The 18,319-nt window shown below is 38.7% G+C and overlaps 1 protein-coding gene across 25 annotated transcripts in view; it reads left to right on the top strand.

The window, feature by feature from the left end:
• The window catches only part of sox6 (SRY-box transcription factor 6), a 630,558-nt gene that overhangs the window by 571,125 nt on the left and 41,114 nt on the right, over positions 1-18,319 (top strand). The gene's annotated exons all lie outside the window — the stretch shown is intronic.

The raw sequence follows: 18,319 nt of genomic DNA, 5'->3' as shown, positions 1-18,319 counted from the left end.
AACCAATATTGTGGAGGATTTTGACGAATATTCTACAGACTGAAAACTACGTGCTAGTAGAAAGTAAGGCTTCCTTTGGAAGTGGGCAGCTCCTCATTACTTTACCACATCACCAGGGAACTTGCAGCAGAATGAATTTTTACCTTTGCATAAGAATTTTGAAAAACTCTAAATTCATCAAGGAACTAATTCAGTCCATACCATCAGAGAATTGGACACAAACTTGATCAATAGACTTGCATCCTGAGATGTTCCACCTATGGTAGACAAGCACTTGTTTCCTAATTACCTATATTCTCGGTAGAATTTGAAGATAGTATCGTTAGGGATACAATATGAGGTTAAAGCATCTTTAAGGTAATTGGCATATCCCAATGAAAGGTAATTAATGCAATCAAACACCAAAGTTTCAATGATACTGTATGTCACATTATTATAATGGGTGGTAAGATTGAAGGCCCAGCTCTACACTTGTTATGATGATTCAATCAGGGCAATGTTTAAACAAAGTTTTTCAAAAGTTAATAGATGTAGGTAGAACAAAGAAAAGAAATGACAATTATGATCACAATTCTTTTATTTGTTTGCTCAGAGGAGTTGTTATTTTAATAGCTTGTAGCTAATACCTTCAAGAATAACTTAGTGTAGTAACATACACGTCAAAGATCTTGTTACTATGCTTTTTGCTTTTCGGTGCTCAATGCTTCATTGCTTGCCACGTTGTGCTGATTGAGATCTATATAATTTAAGATGTGTTTAAATGAAAAGAACCTGCACTGTGGTGTGAAAAAAAAATCAATGTTAAGCTTCATGATGCCCCAGAATCAAGAAAGGTGAACACAAAATTTCTAATCTTGCACTGAGATGTATATAAGTGGTCCTGTTTCAGTTGAGCAACGTTAGATTGGAAAGTATTTGCAAACTGAGTCTCCAAAGAAAATAGTTTACAAGAACAAAAGAAATATTCAGGCCTTGCCCTGAAGAACATTCCTTGCACTCAATTACACGTTCACATGACAAGCAGAGTTGTGAATTTCTTGGGAACTCCTCAGTTAACTTGTTCATTACCGTCGGTCCTCGTGTTGGGGGGGGGGGCTCAGAGAAGTGAAGCGGAAGATTGTAACATCAGAACCGTGAGCTGCTATCTTCTGCTCTGGAGAGAGAGAGAGAAACTGAGATACTGAAGTGTTGGGGTGGACTGTAGTTTTTGATGGACTCTAGATCAAGGTCTCTTTGGGGTCTTTGCTATTCCTTGTATGTCTGGGGGACCGGGGGGTGGGGGGAGGGTCGATGCTTTTGCTGATGCTTGTGCATGTGGGGGAAGGGGGCTTTGGGTTTCTGGTGCTTCTATCATTCTTTTGTTTTTTTTCTATTTCACGGATGTCAATGGAGAGTAAGAATTTCAGATTGTATACTGTATGCAATCTCTGATACTAAATTGAACCATGAATCTTTCCTGCTACAATGTACATGGTTGTACAGGAAGTCTCTGACCTAACGAAAAGTGAATTTTACCTAAGCTGGATTTCAATACCGTTAGATTTACTACTATGCTTTGATGGCAATGAATTCCTATCCTATCATAGTTTATCCATTGCATGAGCATATTGTTTTCTGCGATGAAATATGAAAATGCTAACTGGACTGTGGAAATAAAAATAAAAACTCATGGATTAATTAGAGAACTTCACATGTCATCTGGTATGATTACATAGTGTTTCCTATCATCTTTGAACAAGATAATAACAACAAACACTGAAATTGCTTCAACTTATTGGACAGCTACATGTATGGCAGGTAAAACAGACAAAGAGTTGCCGTAAAAACATAAGTAAAAGGACAAGGAGTCGGCCATCTGTCCCATGGAGCCTGCTCCGCCATTCAATAAGATCATGGCTGATCTGACCATGGACTCATCTCCATCTACTTGCCTTTTCCCCATAACCCTCAATTCCTCTCCTTGTGCCCTACTCATGTGGCTGCAGGTGGTTCCCACTTATTTGGCACAAGTAAGTATTTTTTTGCTAGGGCAAAACTACTTAAGTTGAGTGTTACATGACATAGGGAGTCAGAACTTGATTAGAGCCACAACATTTTTCAAATAATAATGGCTGATGCGAATATGACATGTTAATAAATTTCACTAACTTTACCACAGAGGCAACTGTCTCTTCAGTGAGTGTTCAGTTAAACAGAAGTATCTTCATTCAGCTAGCAAAAGAATGTTCAAAAGATAATGTGAAATTTAGGATTGTACACAGGTATGAGAGCCTCTTAATGAGCAGATGTTTTGCAATGCTCAGAACTGACTTCAGTTTCCATTAGCAGGGTAATTCAGATGATGAAATCCAATAACTCTCATCATTCAATTGCCCTTCACTCCCAGTGGAATGTGATTCATGTCATCTCACTTTGTCTCCAGTTTCATTCCCACAGGTAGAAAGCTCATAGGGAAAGACTATTTATTTTGGCATTTGATTTATAATCTGTGAAGCATTTAATATTTTAATGGAATTTCCTGAGATGTAAATATATTTTACATTAAAAAACGATCTTCATAAAACGAACATTCTGTCAAATTGAGCTCCTACCTTGTGGAATATTTCACATAGCTGTCTTCACTTGTATGCACATTTTACTAAATTTTTTGTTAGCTGGTTTGACCCTGTGGTGTTTTTTTCCATTCATTTGAAATTTCTGGATGATCTTTTTCAAATTGTTTGGTATGGTGCAGTGGTTTCCAACCTGTATTCACCTGATCCTCTAATGTCTAAAACAGAGGAGCAGATCCTGTATATACAGTGAACAGGTGTTGCTGTCCAGGTAAAGAACACTTTTGCCATATGATTGTATGTCTATGCAATCTATGTATGATCTTAGTTTTGGCAGTATGATTGAAAATGTAAGATTTTGAGCTCAAAACCCACTCACTGAAGAGGCTAACTGCTTTTCTTGAAGATTCACAAAGGTTACCTCCTAAATTAAAATGTGTGGTTAATTAGTACTGTAGCTGTGATTGGGTTAAATCCTTTGCTTATGCAAGTTGTGTGTTGTCAGCTTTTGCCCCAAATTGTGAAAGACTGAAAAGGATTTTCTTATTTCAAATTAAACAGCAAACACAAGCTCCTCAGCAGCTGTAATCCATTTGAAGGGAGGACACACCATCCGAATGTATTCTGAATGCTGCCCCTACCAGCCATTGTTAATTCAGTTAATATTTAGACTCACAGCCTGGACTGAGGTCGCTACACCATTCAAGGTTTTTAAATGTCATTTCTGTTACACAAATGTAAAGGTGTAACAAATAATTGTTACTCCACATCCAATGCAGCACAAGAAAACACAACAAGATGAAGAAAGTAATAATAAAAATAATAATAAAGCTCAATGTATAATTATGTAAGATAGGTCACATACATGGATTTGTGGAACGAGCTTCCAGCAGAAGTGGTTGAGGCAGGTTCGATGTTGTTGTTTAAAGTTAAATTGGACAGCTATATGGACAGGAAAGGAATGGAGGGTTATGGGCTGAGTGCAGGTCGGTGGGACTAGGGTAGGGTAAGAGTTCGGCGCAGACTAGAAGGGCCGAGATGGCCTCTTTCCGTGCTGTAATTGTTATATGGTTATATGATTGTATGTCTGTAAATTGACATTAGGCACCGAAATGTCTATACAGAAGGTGACTGACAGGAAATGATGAAGTATTGGTGGTTGAGGGTGTGAAGGTGTTGATCAGCTTTATTACTTGGAGAAAAAAAAGCAGTTTTTGAGTTTGGTGGTCTGGTCTTGGATTATACATAGCCTCGTCCCCAGTGGGACTGGAACAAACAGGGTAGGTGGGCACTTTTCCAACATTTTTCTGTATATATGTCCTTGTTAGCATTAAGGCTGGTGCTGGTGTTGCGTTGGGCAATTTTGACTATGTGTTGCAGAGCCTTCCTGTCCATCACAGTGCAGTTTCTGTGCCATGCAGTGATGCAACTTGTTACGATGCTCTCTACTGCGCATCTGTAGAATGACTTGGGTATAGATGTGCAAGGTCCAGCTCCCTTCAGCCTCCTCAGAAAGTAAAGGGATTTGTGAGCTTTCCTGATTGTGTAGAATGTGTTCTGGGACCTTGACAAGTTGTGCAGGATATGCACTCCCAAGAGTTTGAAACTACCACAGTTTCCATTGCTGTGGCGCTGATGTAAAGAAGCAAGTGAGCGGCGTGAGTTCTCCTGAAGTTGATAACCATCTCCTTTACCTTCTTGACACTGAGGAAGTGGTTATTTGCCTGGCACCAGACCAACACTTTAATAAGATAAGATGCAATCTTTGCTGTGTCCTTTCCCACTACTCTGAGCTCTAATGTTCCAGGACTTGAAATATTGGTTAAGACCTTTGTCATAGGATCATAGTGTCACACAACATAGAAACAGATCTTCGGCCTCCTCAGTGACAAGCTCAAGTTTAATAATCATTCAACCATACCTGAATACCCATGAATAGAGCCAAATAAAACAGTGTTCTTGCAGGGCCAAGGTGCAAAGCACAATAACAACAGTCATACACCGCACAAAGCACATATAGCACATATAAATTAGCAAGTTAACATACAGCCACACAAAAGCAAATATATATGTGTGTGTATGTATGTATGTGTGTGTATATATATATCCCAAGTCCCTGAGTGAAATATGCTGTAAATTGACGGTGCTTGGGTGTTATTGGCAAGAACAAGCAGTTCTCAGCAATTCATAAACAAAGGTACGCATGCACAGAATCCAGCTTGTCATTCCATCAAACTGAACACTGGCGTTCAGCACTAATGGGTGGGGCCAGCTTCCAAACCAGATTGGACACCCGACTACACTGCCTCTAAGGTCTCCTTTCTTGAACTACTGCAACAGGCAAGCACACAGCTTGAGGCCAACACCTTGCAATGTCTCCCCAATAAACAAGAGAAACAGACTTGCAGTATTTTACATTATCAACACCCAACACAGTCTTGCAATCACAAGAGGAACATCCAGGACAATCATTCACAGTTGGACTGCACACTGTCTTCGCGCACCAACGCCGATACCCCTCTGTAGCAGGCGGTAACGTGGTCTGCACCAGGTCCAGCTCCCCAGCCAATGAGCAACTCACTGATGGAGTAGACCTGCAGTATCTGAATTTCTTCATGTCCAGCATTGTCCTACAATCACAAAAATATCTCCCATGGTCCACTCTAATCTCCTATCAGATTCCTTCTTCTCTGGCCCTTTACCTTTCTCATCCAACTGGCTTCACCTATCACCAAGAAGCTAGTCCCCCTTCCCTTCCATTCACCTTCTTATTCTAAAGTCTTCCCCCTTCTTTTCAGGTCCTGAAGAAGGGTTTCAGTCCAAAACATTGACTGCGTATTCATTTCCACTGACCTGCTGATTTCCTGCATCATTTTGTGTGTTTTGCTCTGGATTTACACAATCTATAGAATCTGATGTGGTTATGCCTTCTCCAAGGCCATGTTTCAGTCTATCACAACCTCTCTCAATTCCTCCACTGAATTTGTACAGAAAACTTACAATCTTTCTCCAACTAAGTATGGGGAATTTTGAAACTATTATTTTTCAATCCCAAGCATAAATTTCAGAACTTCTTAGGATGAAATGTCATCTCTGTGTATACAATTCAATACTTTGTCAATCATTATGTCAAAATTTTGAGTAAAAACTACAAATGTGTCTTGTGTAAACACTGAATTCAAATTAATTTGTCAAATAGAAGTTCATTTTCTAATAGCCTTGATGCAATTTGCTTTTGTACATTACAGTGTTTTCAGATTAACTTAAATAGGTTGAAAAACAGGTTAGGCATGAACATCAGGTTGGAGGAACAACACCTTATATTCCGTCTGGGTAGCCTCCAACCTGATGGCATGAACATCGACTTCTCTAACTTCCGCTAAGTCCCCACCTCCCCCTCGTACCCCATCTGTTACTCATTTTTATGCACACATTCTTTCTCTCACTCTCCTTTTTCTCCCTCTGTCCCTCTGAATATACCTCTTGCCCATCCTCTGGATCCCCCCCCCCCTTGTCTTTCTTCCCGGACCTCCTGTCCCATGATCCTCTCGTATCCCTTTTGCCTATCACCTGTCCAGCTCTTGGCTCTATCCCTCCCCTTCCTGTCTTCTCCTATCATTTTGGATCTCCCCCTCCCCCTCCAACTTTCAAATCCCTTACTCACTCTTCCTTCAGTTAGTCCTGACGAAGGGTCTCGGCCTGAAACGTCGACTGCACCTCTTCCTATAGATGCTGCTTGGCCTGCTGCGTTCACCAGCAACTTTGATGTGTGTTGCTTGAATTTCCAGCATCTGCAGAATTCCTGTTGTTTAAGTAATCAGTGGGAGTTTTTTGCCTGAGATAATAATTGTTGATTTCACTGAGTGTGATAACATGTTAAGAAAGTGTGCAAAGTCCCGGTCACATATTGCAAGTGTAAAAAAACTACATATCCACAAGAGCTCTGGTAATTCATCCAATAAATCTGAGACTCATAATCTAAATGATTAATTGAAAACTCAGTTAAATTACATGTTATATTAAGTGTTCAGTATGAATTACCACTTTCACTATTCTCTTTTTCGTCCTGTGTAATAATTTTGTGAAGCCTCATTATTTCATTAGTTGTCTTGTACACAGTGGTACTGTAGATCATGGGCAAAACTGAAATATTTTCATTTACACCAACATAACATAGAATCATAGAAAAGAACAGCACGGAAACAGGCTCTTCGGCCCATCTAGTCCATGCTGAACCATCAACCTGCACTAGGACCATAGCCCTCCATATGCCTACCATCCACATCCCTATACAAATTTCTTTTAAACGTTGGAATTGAACTCTTAAGCACTACTTGCGCTGGCAGCTCATTCCACATTCTCACAACCGTCTGAATGAAGAACTTTCCTCTCATACTCCCTTAAACCTTTCATCTTTCACCCTTAATCCATGACCTCTAGTTGTAGTCCTTCTCAACTCAACTTAGTGGGGTCAAAGCCAGAATAGTTGAATCTGAGTCACATTAGTTTGGTCTCCCTTGATCTATTTTACATCCTTGCATTCAACTGAATGATGAAAAGTTGGACAAAAATTCAGATATTTCTCTTATCGCCTCCAGCACCACCACAATGTATGTATCTCTCTCTCTCTCTCCCCTACTCCCTCTCTCTCTCTCGTTCTCTCACTCCCTCCCCCTCCCTCTCCTTCTCCCACTCCCTCCCCCCTCTCTCCTTCTCCCACTGCTTCCCCCTCTCTCTCCTTCCCCCACTCCCTCCCCCCTCTCTTCTTATCCCACTCCCTCACTCTCCTTCTCTCTCTCCCTCTCCCTCTCCACTCCCTCTCTCTCTCTCCCTTTCTCCCTCTCCCTCCCCCTCACTCACTCTCTCTCCACACACACACCACTCCACTGTGATAACATGCTCTGTCTCTAAGACGTGTCACAAACATGCACACCCGCTCGCCTTTCCACCTATCTAACTATCCAACTATGTGCCTAATTATATATAATGAAATAATTCAGTCTGATATTTTATTTCTTTTTCTTGTTGTAGTTAACAGAAATAAACACACAATTAGACCTTAAGACATAAGAGCAGAATAAAGCCATTTGACCCATCAAGTCTTCTTCGCCATTTGATCACGGCTGATTTATTTTCCCTCTCATCCCCATTCTCCTGTGTTCTTCCTGCAACTTTTGATGCCCCTACTGATCAAGAACATATCAAACTCCATTTTAAGTGTAGCCAAAAACTTGGCCACCAGAGGCAATGAGTTCCACAAATTCACGACCATTTGGCTAAAGAAATTCCTCCTCATCTCTGTTCTGATGGGGCATTCTTTTATTCTGATACTCTTCCCTCTGGTCCTAGACTTTCCTACTATTGGAAGCATCCTCTTCATGTCCACTCTGTTTAGGTCTTTCAATATTTGCTAGATATCAACAAGATTCCGCCTCACTCTTCTATAATTCAGTGATTACAGGCCCAGAGCTATCAAACGCTCCTCGTTCTTGTGAACATCTTCTGGACCCTCGCCCATGCCAGAACATCCTTTCCTAGATAAGTGGGCCCAATCTTGCTCACAATTCTCCGTGTGGTCTGAGTAATGCCTCATTAAGCCTTAGCATTATAACGTGGATTTTATGTTCCAGAACTCTCAAAAGGAATAGTAACTTTGCACTTGTCTTCCTTACCATCAATTCAGCCTTCACATTAGCCTTTAGAGAATCTGCATGGGGCTTCCCAAATCCCTTTGCTCCTCTGGTTTCTGAATTTGCTCCCCGTTTATAAAATAGTTTATACCTTTGTTCCTTCTACCAAAGTGCATGACCATACATTTCCTTACACTGCATTCCATCTTCCACATCTTGGCCCATTATTCTAAAGCCACTAGTTATCAGAGCCAACCAGAACAGGTGCTGTTTACTCCCATAAACTTAACTTCTGCCTATCAGTCAATTTATCCATGCTAGTATCTTTCCTGTAATACAATGGGCTGTTATCCTATTTAGCAGTCTCATGTACATCACCTTGTCAGAATTGTCAGGCATGATTTCTTCTTAAGAAAATAATGCTGATTGCACCCAATTTTATAAGGTTCCTCCAATTATCTCAAATCCTTTATAATGAACTCTACTGTCTTGCCAAACAATGAAGGGCAGGCTAACTGGGTAATAATATTCTGTCTTTTGACTTCCTCACTTCTTAGAGTGACATTTGTGAGTTTCCAGTTGTCCGGAACATCTAATGATTCTTGAAAGGTCACTACTAATTCCTCCACTATCTCTTCAGCTACCACTTTCAGAACCTTGGTGACTATTTCATCTGGTCCAGGTCACTTAACTTTGTTCAGACCTATCAGCTCCCCAAGCATATTCTCCGTAGTCATAATGAATATACTCACTTCTGCCTCCCTATACTCTCAAATTTCTGGCGTGATGCAGGTGTCTTCCCCAGTGAAGAATAATACAAAATACTTATACAGTTCATCTGCCATTTCTTTCTTCCCCATTAATATCTCTCCAGCATAATTCCCAGTGGTCCGATGATCCTCTTACATCTTTATATATCAGAAACAAACTTTAATAACAGTTAGAACTTTATTGTCTTTGCGGAGGACACTGGGATTGCAGTGCTCTCCATTCAGCACAAAACAGCAAACCGGCAATTCAATTACTAAAAACACAGTAACTACATTTAACATAACTTCTGAGTTATTTAAAACAACATATAAATTATAACTGAATCAAAACAAATAACTCAAATATTAAAAGAAACAGTGGCTGCCTCATTTTGGTGTCTTATATGTTATCGGCTAGTTTAACTTCATATTTCATGTTTTCTCTCCTTATTGCTTTATAAGTTGTCTTTGGCTGGTTTTTAAAAGCTTCTCAATCTTTTAACTTCACACTAACTTTTCTGTATGATATGTACTCTCTTTTGCCTTTATGCTGTCTTTGACTTCCCTTATCAGCCACCGTTGCCTCATCCTCCCTTTAGAATGCTCTTCTTCTTTGGGATGAACCGATCCTGTGTCTTCCAAAACATTCCCAGAAACTCCAGTCATCGCAGCTCCATCATCATTCCTGTTAGTACTGCTTTCTAATCAACTTCGATCATCTCCCCTCTCGTGCCTCTGTAATTACCATTACTCACTGTAATACCGATAAATCCAATCTTAGCTTCTCTCTCTCAAACTGCAGGGTGAATTCTATTCTATGATGATCACTTCCTCCTTTACCTTAGGCTCACTGTTCAAGTGTAGTTCATTATGCAAAACCCGATCCAGAAATGACTTTTCTCCAGTTGACTTGACTGCAAGTTGCTCTAAAACGCCATGTTGTAGGGATCCTACAAATCCTTTTCTCTTGGGATTCAGCACCAACTTTATTTTTCAAATCTACCTGCATTCTCATCTGCGGTTTCATTGCACCACTACCTACGAAAGGAAGGGCAACGCGACCAAACCCATCCTGCCTATTAATGTTGACCCTGTCCGTCAATCGGGCATCAAAACTCATCATTTTGTAAATGTTTTTAAATGATTGCAAGATTGAGAGGCTCTCCAATTAATCAAATAACCATTTTAAATAGTACAAAATGTTTAAAATACACAAAACATTTAAATAGACTTAAAACAATAAAAGCAAATCTAAAAATACACTTGCCTTAATTGCTTAATGCTTATTCACTGTAATCCATGGAGGTAAACTCCCAGTGACAGGTCTAATTTGATGTTGATTCTTCCAGTAGAATCTTTAGTGGAGATGCTGTAGACCTGATGCAGATTTGGAATTCCTTGAGGAGTTCACTGTTGGAGCTATGTTAGGGGGCCCTCAGTTGCCTGTGACTTTGGGACTTTTGTGTTTGTGCACACCTACATTAAAAATCCCAAATTTTCTGACATTTATACTGAGAATTGCCAACAATTCCTTGCAGAACTGTCAGCATTTCCCAGTAAAATCATGCACACACTTATAATGTGAATTTTAATTCACACGCCTTCCTTTAATCTTTGTGTGAACAAGTTGGCATTTCTACACAACATTTAACAAGTCGTGTACCTCAATGACTATTTTCATGGCGCTCCCTCATTATCCCACCATGCCCCCCCATGTGTTTATCTTTCTTGAATCCTTGCTACACAGAGGCTAAATTCCACTTGTCCTTCATTGCACTTCCTTTAAAATGGTCCTTAAAACTGAAAATAAAAGACATGGTCTTAAGACAAATTATTTCCTTTGAGCTACACAGTTCATGGAAGATAGAACTTGTATTTGAAAGTGAAGTAGAAGTAGTGCATGCAGGTATTCTATTCTCGGGAGGACAGTGTTCATTCAATGCATTAAGAATGTGGAATGCAATAACATTCATGTAAGCACTATGCATCTTGTGGAATGGGTCTAAATTACATATTCATCACAAGAAGCTTGCATGGTTACAGACTGCAAAAACAGAACTACTCTTCAAGTCCCACATGCAGTGAATTTTAGCAGATTGATCTCTTTGAAGCTAAAACAAAAATTGATTTCATATTCTCACTGAGGTTTGATTGCTTCTTTTTCCAGTGATGTCTAAAGTTGACCAATGATTATTATTACACAAGGTTGCTCTGCAGGATTTAATTTAGCCATGTGGCTACATGCACCAATCCACAGTGGGAAAAATCAGAGAAACAGCAATGTTCAATGCATTTGTTTATGATTAAAAATTAAAGTAGTGGTTAGAGCTGCACATTCATTACCACTGGATTGCTGCAGAATAATATACAGTAAATAACATTCAGTAAGCAAAATCATATCCATTTGATTATATGTGGAAATGATTTTTTTATTTAGAATTTTTAAGCAAATTGAGAATCTAAATTCCCCAGTGTAATTTTAAATGAATTGGTTAACACATTTGTGTGAAATTCTGTTGTTGCTATGTTAATAAAAATAATTGTTCTCACTGATGGGTTAATCATTTCATTTAAATACCGGTAAACAAAATTAGTATTCCAAGATGATAACTCAAAAAGAGAATGTACAGGGAAGAATATACTTTGCTTAATATTCAAGTGTGCAAATAATTTAATATCTGTTGTGAGCAAACACTTACAGCCCATCATTCATAGTTAAGTGAATGAACATTTTAACAACATGAGCTAATCACATAAGAATATCATGGATTTACTAAAAGCAGGTTAAGATGTACTCAGTAGGAACTCTTTGAAGCAATGATTAACAATTGGGTAAAAGGTTTCCTGTAATGTTGTATTCTAAGTATTTCGATGCAGATTTGAAATTTCATGAGGAGTTAGTGTTGAAACTAAATTAGGGGATCGTCAATGAATATGGAACTTCTGTGTTTGTTCACACCTACACTAAAATCCCAAATTTTGTGACACATACCAAGAATTGCTGAATGTTTTATGCCTAAATTTATATATCTGATATCAAAAGAAATGTACCTTTATGGAAAGAATTAGCTAATTAAATTTTGCTGGTATCTGCAGTCACCAGCCCATACATACCTGGTCTGCATGCTGTAGGCCCAAATTTCTGGCTTTGGCTGTCCAGGACATCAGTGTTGAATTCTGAGTGAGCATCTGTCTGCATTGAGATACAGATGTTTCTTAATATCTCTGACATACAGAAATAGTTTAAAAATATAACAAAAACTTAAGAATTAAAATAATTACAAATTTTGCTGTCTGTCAGTCAGGCAGTCTTCTATTCCATGCTAGTACCTTTCCTGTAGTACCATGAGATCCTATCTTGTTTAGCAGCCTCGTGTATGGCACCTTATCAAACACCTTCTGAGAATCCAAATGTACAACATATATTGACTCTCCCTGATTTATCTACATGTTACTTCCTCAAACAATTTCAACATATTTGTCAAGCAAAATCTCCACCAAGGAAACCATGCAGATTTCAAAATGCAAAGACATCTTGGAAATTGTGTAGAACTTCAAGTTTGGAGGGAACGAGCAGCACAAGAAAATTAGTTGTTTAAAAATAATTGGACTGTAAGGGGGAAAAGTCTCTAGATAATCTATTTCCTAGAATTTAGACTGGGACAGGTGAACTATTGAACTTCCAAATTTAAATAGATTCCGGAATGGTTCCTCAGTTTGGAAAGTAATAAATGTAACTTAATCAATCAGGAAAGAAGGGAGAGAAGTTCAATATCAATAGTCAAGTAAGTTCAGAAATCAGGTATGAAGGTATTGGTAACAAGGCATTTAGAAAATAATAAGATTGGGCAGAATCAGTGTTCAAATTTCAAGTTCAAAGTGAATACGTACTGTAAATGCAGCTAAAACAGCATAAAGTCATTTTGCAATTAAAAAGAAGTAATAATTTTTTTTTAAAAAGTAACTTTCTTTCTTACCTGTCTTCAATGATTTTACATGTTTCCAAGACTTTGTTCCTTGTGGTAACTGGTGCAGGATCTTAACATGATGAAGCTCTGCTGATAGACCCCACAGGGAGTCCAGAAGCAGAAGATAGCAAAACCAGCCATTGCTAGATAAATCCGCATCCCGCACTTTACACTATAGATTTGCATAAGCCCAGGACTTCATGGCATTTACCACCAAAATCCTGATCCTAGAAAGTACATCACTAGTTCTCAGCAGAGGAAAAGTGAGAAAGAACACACAAGTTCACCTTTATTTTCTTTCTGTGTGGGTGGTCTGTGTTTCAGCATTGGGGGGAAAATGGAATATTTGGGGTGATAGCACTGAAGGAAGTAGACGGAAGTGAGAGACAAATGTCAGATACACATTAATAATGAGAGATATTACATCGTATGTTTTTGGAAAGACAGAAGCAAACCTGTATAAACAATATATCTTCTTTTATGTGATTTGAAACATTTCTTAGTTTTGGAATATATCCCAGTGACCCATCCAGACCGAAATAATTAAGATAACTGGATTTTGACAATGTTGTGTTGAACATAGCCTTCATCCTCTGTTGAATCGTCCCTCACAAGCTATATTGTTTTTTTTGAGTTTATTTTAAATTGTATTCTTAAAATATTATGAGAAATACTTGGCCATAAGACCATAAGACAAAGGAGCAGAAGTTGGCCATTCGGCCCATCGAGTCTGCTCCGCTATTTTATCATGAGCTGATCCATTCTCCCATTTAGTCCCACTCCCCCACCTTCTCACCATAACCTTTGATGCCCTGGCTACACAGATACCTATCAGTCTCTGCCTTAAATACACCCAATGACTTGGCCTCCACTGCCGCCTGTAACAACAAATTCCATAGATTCACCATCCTCTGGCTAAAAAAAAGTCCTTCGCATTTCTGTTCTGAATGGGCGCCGTTCAATCCTTAAGTCATGCCCTCTCGTACTAGACTCCCCACATCATGGGAAACTACTTTGCCACATCCACTCTGTCCATGCCTTTCAACATTCGAAATGTTTCTATGAGGTGTCCCCTCATTCTTCTAAACTCTAAGGAATACAGTCCAAGAGCGGACAAACGTTTTTCATTTGATAGATAATTGACAAAATACCTTACGGAACTTAATCCAAAACTTCAGGTCAATGATATTGAAGGAAATGTGTACTCTAATATCTGAAGGTGCCAACCAATTGTTTGCATGATTTCTAGTCCCATGCTTACGTACATGAAATGAACATTATTAGTAGCTGCTATTTTTTACATTTAATATGAAAGATTTCCCAGGTAAATGGAGCTTCTTATACCTAAAAAAAATCCTTACAGTGACCATTGAATCCATTTAGGAACTGCAATACTGTCATCAATTCTCCCATACCCACCTAGATCCCAAGAATCCAGGATCCCAAGCTAATACAGGGTTGAGTTTATGAATATATAATTAAGGTCAGTTCCAGAAAATCCTACAGTTTGTGCATGTTCTTAATCTTGGTCATTATCCAGTTAAAAGAGGAAGTATTCATTTGGATATTAGCCTTCGGGGTCTCACGACCAGCTGTTATTCGATATACCAAGGACACGGCCTAGAAGATTGGCTCACCTTCAGAGTTTCGGGATGTCGTGGTTCTGGAGGTGGTGCCTCTGCAGGAAGTTGGTGTGTCGTGGGAGATGGAAGATCTCTGGCTATGTGTCCAGAGACCCGAGTTCTTTAGGCACAGAGCTCAAAAAAAACGACGCAACGGAATTATAACATCGTAATCAGCGAGTTGTTTGCTATGTCTCCCATCTCGCTGTGAAACAGAGAAATCTCTTTCTCGCTTATTAGGGAGAGAGAGAGAGAGAGCCTGTGGTATGTTAAATTACTGGGTGAACGAGTAGTCCTTGGGATACTGCAAGTCTGTTTCTTTATTAATGCTTTGCTGCTCACTTGAGTGCTCGGTTTAGGGTGCCGATGTTTTTTTTTTTGCTGGTGGGGGAGGGGGAGTCATTGCCTTGCTGCTGACAAGTGGGAGGGGAGAGCTGGGGGGGGCTTTGGGGTTCTAACATTTAACTGTCCTTCATTTTCTGGGGCACTCCTCTGTTCTTGTGGATGGTTGCGAAGAAAAAGAATTTCAGGATGCATATTGTATACATTTCTCTGACATTAAATGTACCTTTGAAACCTTTATATTTAATACAGCAATTAGGTCACTGTGAATAAATTAACTATTACTCCCCAGGCAATAAATGTTAGCAAAGGACTGATTTTTAATTTAGAAATACCAGATAATAAAGGACATGGTCCATTTACGGAAACTGCCATTACCTCATTGAGTAGTAAAATATTTCCATAAAGTTCTGCTTGGTTACAGGTAGCCTCTAAACAGCTGTAATTATTTTTACGAAGCCAATGAGTGGTGTTTATCAGCTTCAATTTTTCTTAGATGATAGTTGAGTAGAAGGATAAATATAAATGTTTGTCTGATTAAACTTTACTACAAACAGAAACTGCTGGAAATATTCAGCAGGTCAGGCCACATCTGTGGGAGCGGAAATGAAGTTAATATTTCACGTCAAAGCTCCTTTGTCAAAACTGGGAAGGAGGGAAAAGAAGTATTTCCAGAATTTTTCTATTTTTTTTACATTTTCAGAATTTGTAGATTTTTGATTTGTGTCAGATTGCACTTTGCAATTTGAAAACAAGGTTTAGATGCTTCAAAGCTGTAACTGCTTTAAAAGACAAGTGACGATGGTTTAAAGTTAATAATTAAAAGTCTACCTCTCCCAAAGTACCATAAAATAATATCTATTGCAGGACTAATCCTTTTTCCCTCTGGCCATGATTGAGCAGTCTGTCACGTGCAGTATTTACGAATAATATGCATATTTGGGCTGAGTAGACACATGTTGAAAAGAAAAAGTTGAGTGGTGAATTAATTATTTTAAGCAAAATAAACTTTATTCATAATAAAAAAGATTTACAAGAATAAATCATTTAGTACGTTTTCATCCATAGTCCATGCTTTCCATACTGTTGTACTGCATTCGTACACACCAACAGCAGTGCTGCCACTCATGTGACACTTTAGGATGGTATAATACAACAATAATAATTGAAGGCTTCCTTTTCTATTTCGGCACTATCCCCTCCAGTAGGAGAATCCTACTCTCTGGTCCTTTTCCCACCGAGACCTCGCGGTGGCTGCTCCAAGTTCAGTGTCCTCCACGGACATCTCAATGTGCTGACAGACCAAAGAGCACCTTTCACTAAGTTGATGTTGTATTAATTGACTCTTTAAAAATTGTGAAGGGTTTTGAGGGATCAAGTACATAAATAATGTTTTCACTTTTGGAGGAAGGTTTGAATTAATATCAAACTTAGGCCATTAATATCAAGGTGCTACCAGGGATTTAAATGGGGAATCCGGAAGAAATATCTGTACCCACAGAATTGTGAAAGTATAGAATTTGTTACCATAGCAAAAGGCAGAGGTGAATAACATTTCTGCATTTAAATGAAAGGGTAACATTCTTATGTGAGGAGAGGGAATAATGCCGATAGGTTGAACTGACAAAGGATGCCAGAAGTTTGGAGACTATAATTAGTAACATGGAATGGTTGGATGTGGAACTTACAATTTTCTGCAATAGAATTTGTACCATTACTAGGAAAATCGGAGGGATTTTTTTTGCTGTAAGGCTTCAGTGATATCTTTGCATGTATAAGCTTAACGGTATTAATTAACTTTACAGTAATCTCAGTTGACATTGCACATTCGGTCAAGAAGAATCAATGCAGACAGAAAACTGGGGTTCATGATTAGATGTATGATAGATTTTCTCAATTTCTTGCAACACTATGCTTCAGTTTCTTGAGTTGTTTTTTTTTGTGATCATTGATCAGATCCAAGGACACTCTTGCTGTTTTTAGTCGCAAGAGTTAGGCATTTCTATTGGGGGACTTGCTCTGCACTTAGTCAGCAATGGCCCCATAACAGGAGCCAAAATTAGAAACCACAGTACAAATTCAAGCTGAGATAGAAATATAAATTCATTACTACTTTGAAATATGAATTCCAGTTACTGGCCCACATAAGCAAGTATGTGACTACAGAAAATTGCAATATCTTTTGGATTGAAAATACCATAGTCATTGTCTGCAGCATATTCCCAAATTAACTTCCAGTGATCATGAGTTTGCTGGTTTCTCAGTTCAGAAACTTATTGTAAGCCAAACCTGACATATGCTGATGCCCAACATCTGTAAAGATATCAGCATAACGTAAGGAGATAGCTTGGAATTTGGGTGTCAAAAAACAGCAGCCATTTTCACTATATCTTCTGTTGAGTAAAAAATGATCAAAATCCATAATGATGATGAAAACCCGTAGTCTCCTTTATGCTGTTACGTGTTTAGAAATGCACCTCCCCAAGTTGACTCAGAACTCACTATAATAAATACTTGTTACAAATGTTATGGGGGACGGGAAGGTGAGGGTGTTGATAGGTGGGTGATGGTTGTGCATAGTCAGTGGAAGTCAGATTCCAATTCTCATTATAAATACAGAAAATCCTGCAGCCTCTCAGAAAGGCAGGCAGCAAATGTGGAAAGAGAAACATTTTTAGGGCGAAAAACCTTCCTAAGAAATTTATTTGTCTTGATTTGCAAGTGACACCTGTCCAGTTGAGTGTTTCTGGCATTTTCTAAGTTATCTTAGAGTAACTGCATTGGCAGTTTTTGATTATTAAGACTGCCATTCCTGATTGTTAGCACGTCAAATTTCAGTTGAGAGTAGACTGTCATGGTTGTGAGTAATTTGCTAGGCCCATACAAAAAGACTACCTGAATGCTTGATTGAAGTTTGGGGTGATGGAAGCATGATGTGCCCACAGAATCTTAAATCAGTGCAGTATAGTTTTAGGTAAAGCTAGAACAGAGTGCTACTGAAAGAAAACTAAATTACAGATACCAGAAGGTGATTTCCAACATGGTGATCTAATGTGGAGCTTTAGTTTTGCATTTTATGATAACTTCTGAACTCTCTGATTAGATTCTTAGCCTGTAATCAATCTCATTCATCCTGTCTCTCTTTAACCCATTCAGGAATGCTCTGACATTTCTACACTGAGTTTTAAATCTAACCAGATCAATACCTTCCTATTTATAGGAGATGTGTTGTGAATTATGGAATGCCTGTAATGTTGGACTTTCTCTAATTCCACTTTTGTGATCATCTGAAATTTATGATGCCATAAATTATTCCACTCCCATCATTGAATAATGTGTGACAGTTAGTTCTCAGACCAATTCCATTCCTCTGAAAAGATGTCTATCAAAAAAGAAGGAATCTTAAAAATCAGTAATGAAAAATATGATGAACTTCACCCCTTTTATCTCTCATTT

The sequence above is a fragment of the Mobula hypostoma genome, chromosome 11 (assembly GCF_963921235.1).
Source record: "Mobula hypostoma chromosome 11, sMobHyp1.1, whole genome shotgun sequence".
NCBI classification, from domain to species: Eukaryota; Metazoa; Chordata; class Chondrichthyes; order Myliobatiformes; family Myliobatidae; genus Mobula; species Mobula hypostoma.
This window is presented reverse-complemented; position numbering and strand designations above follow the sequence as displayed.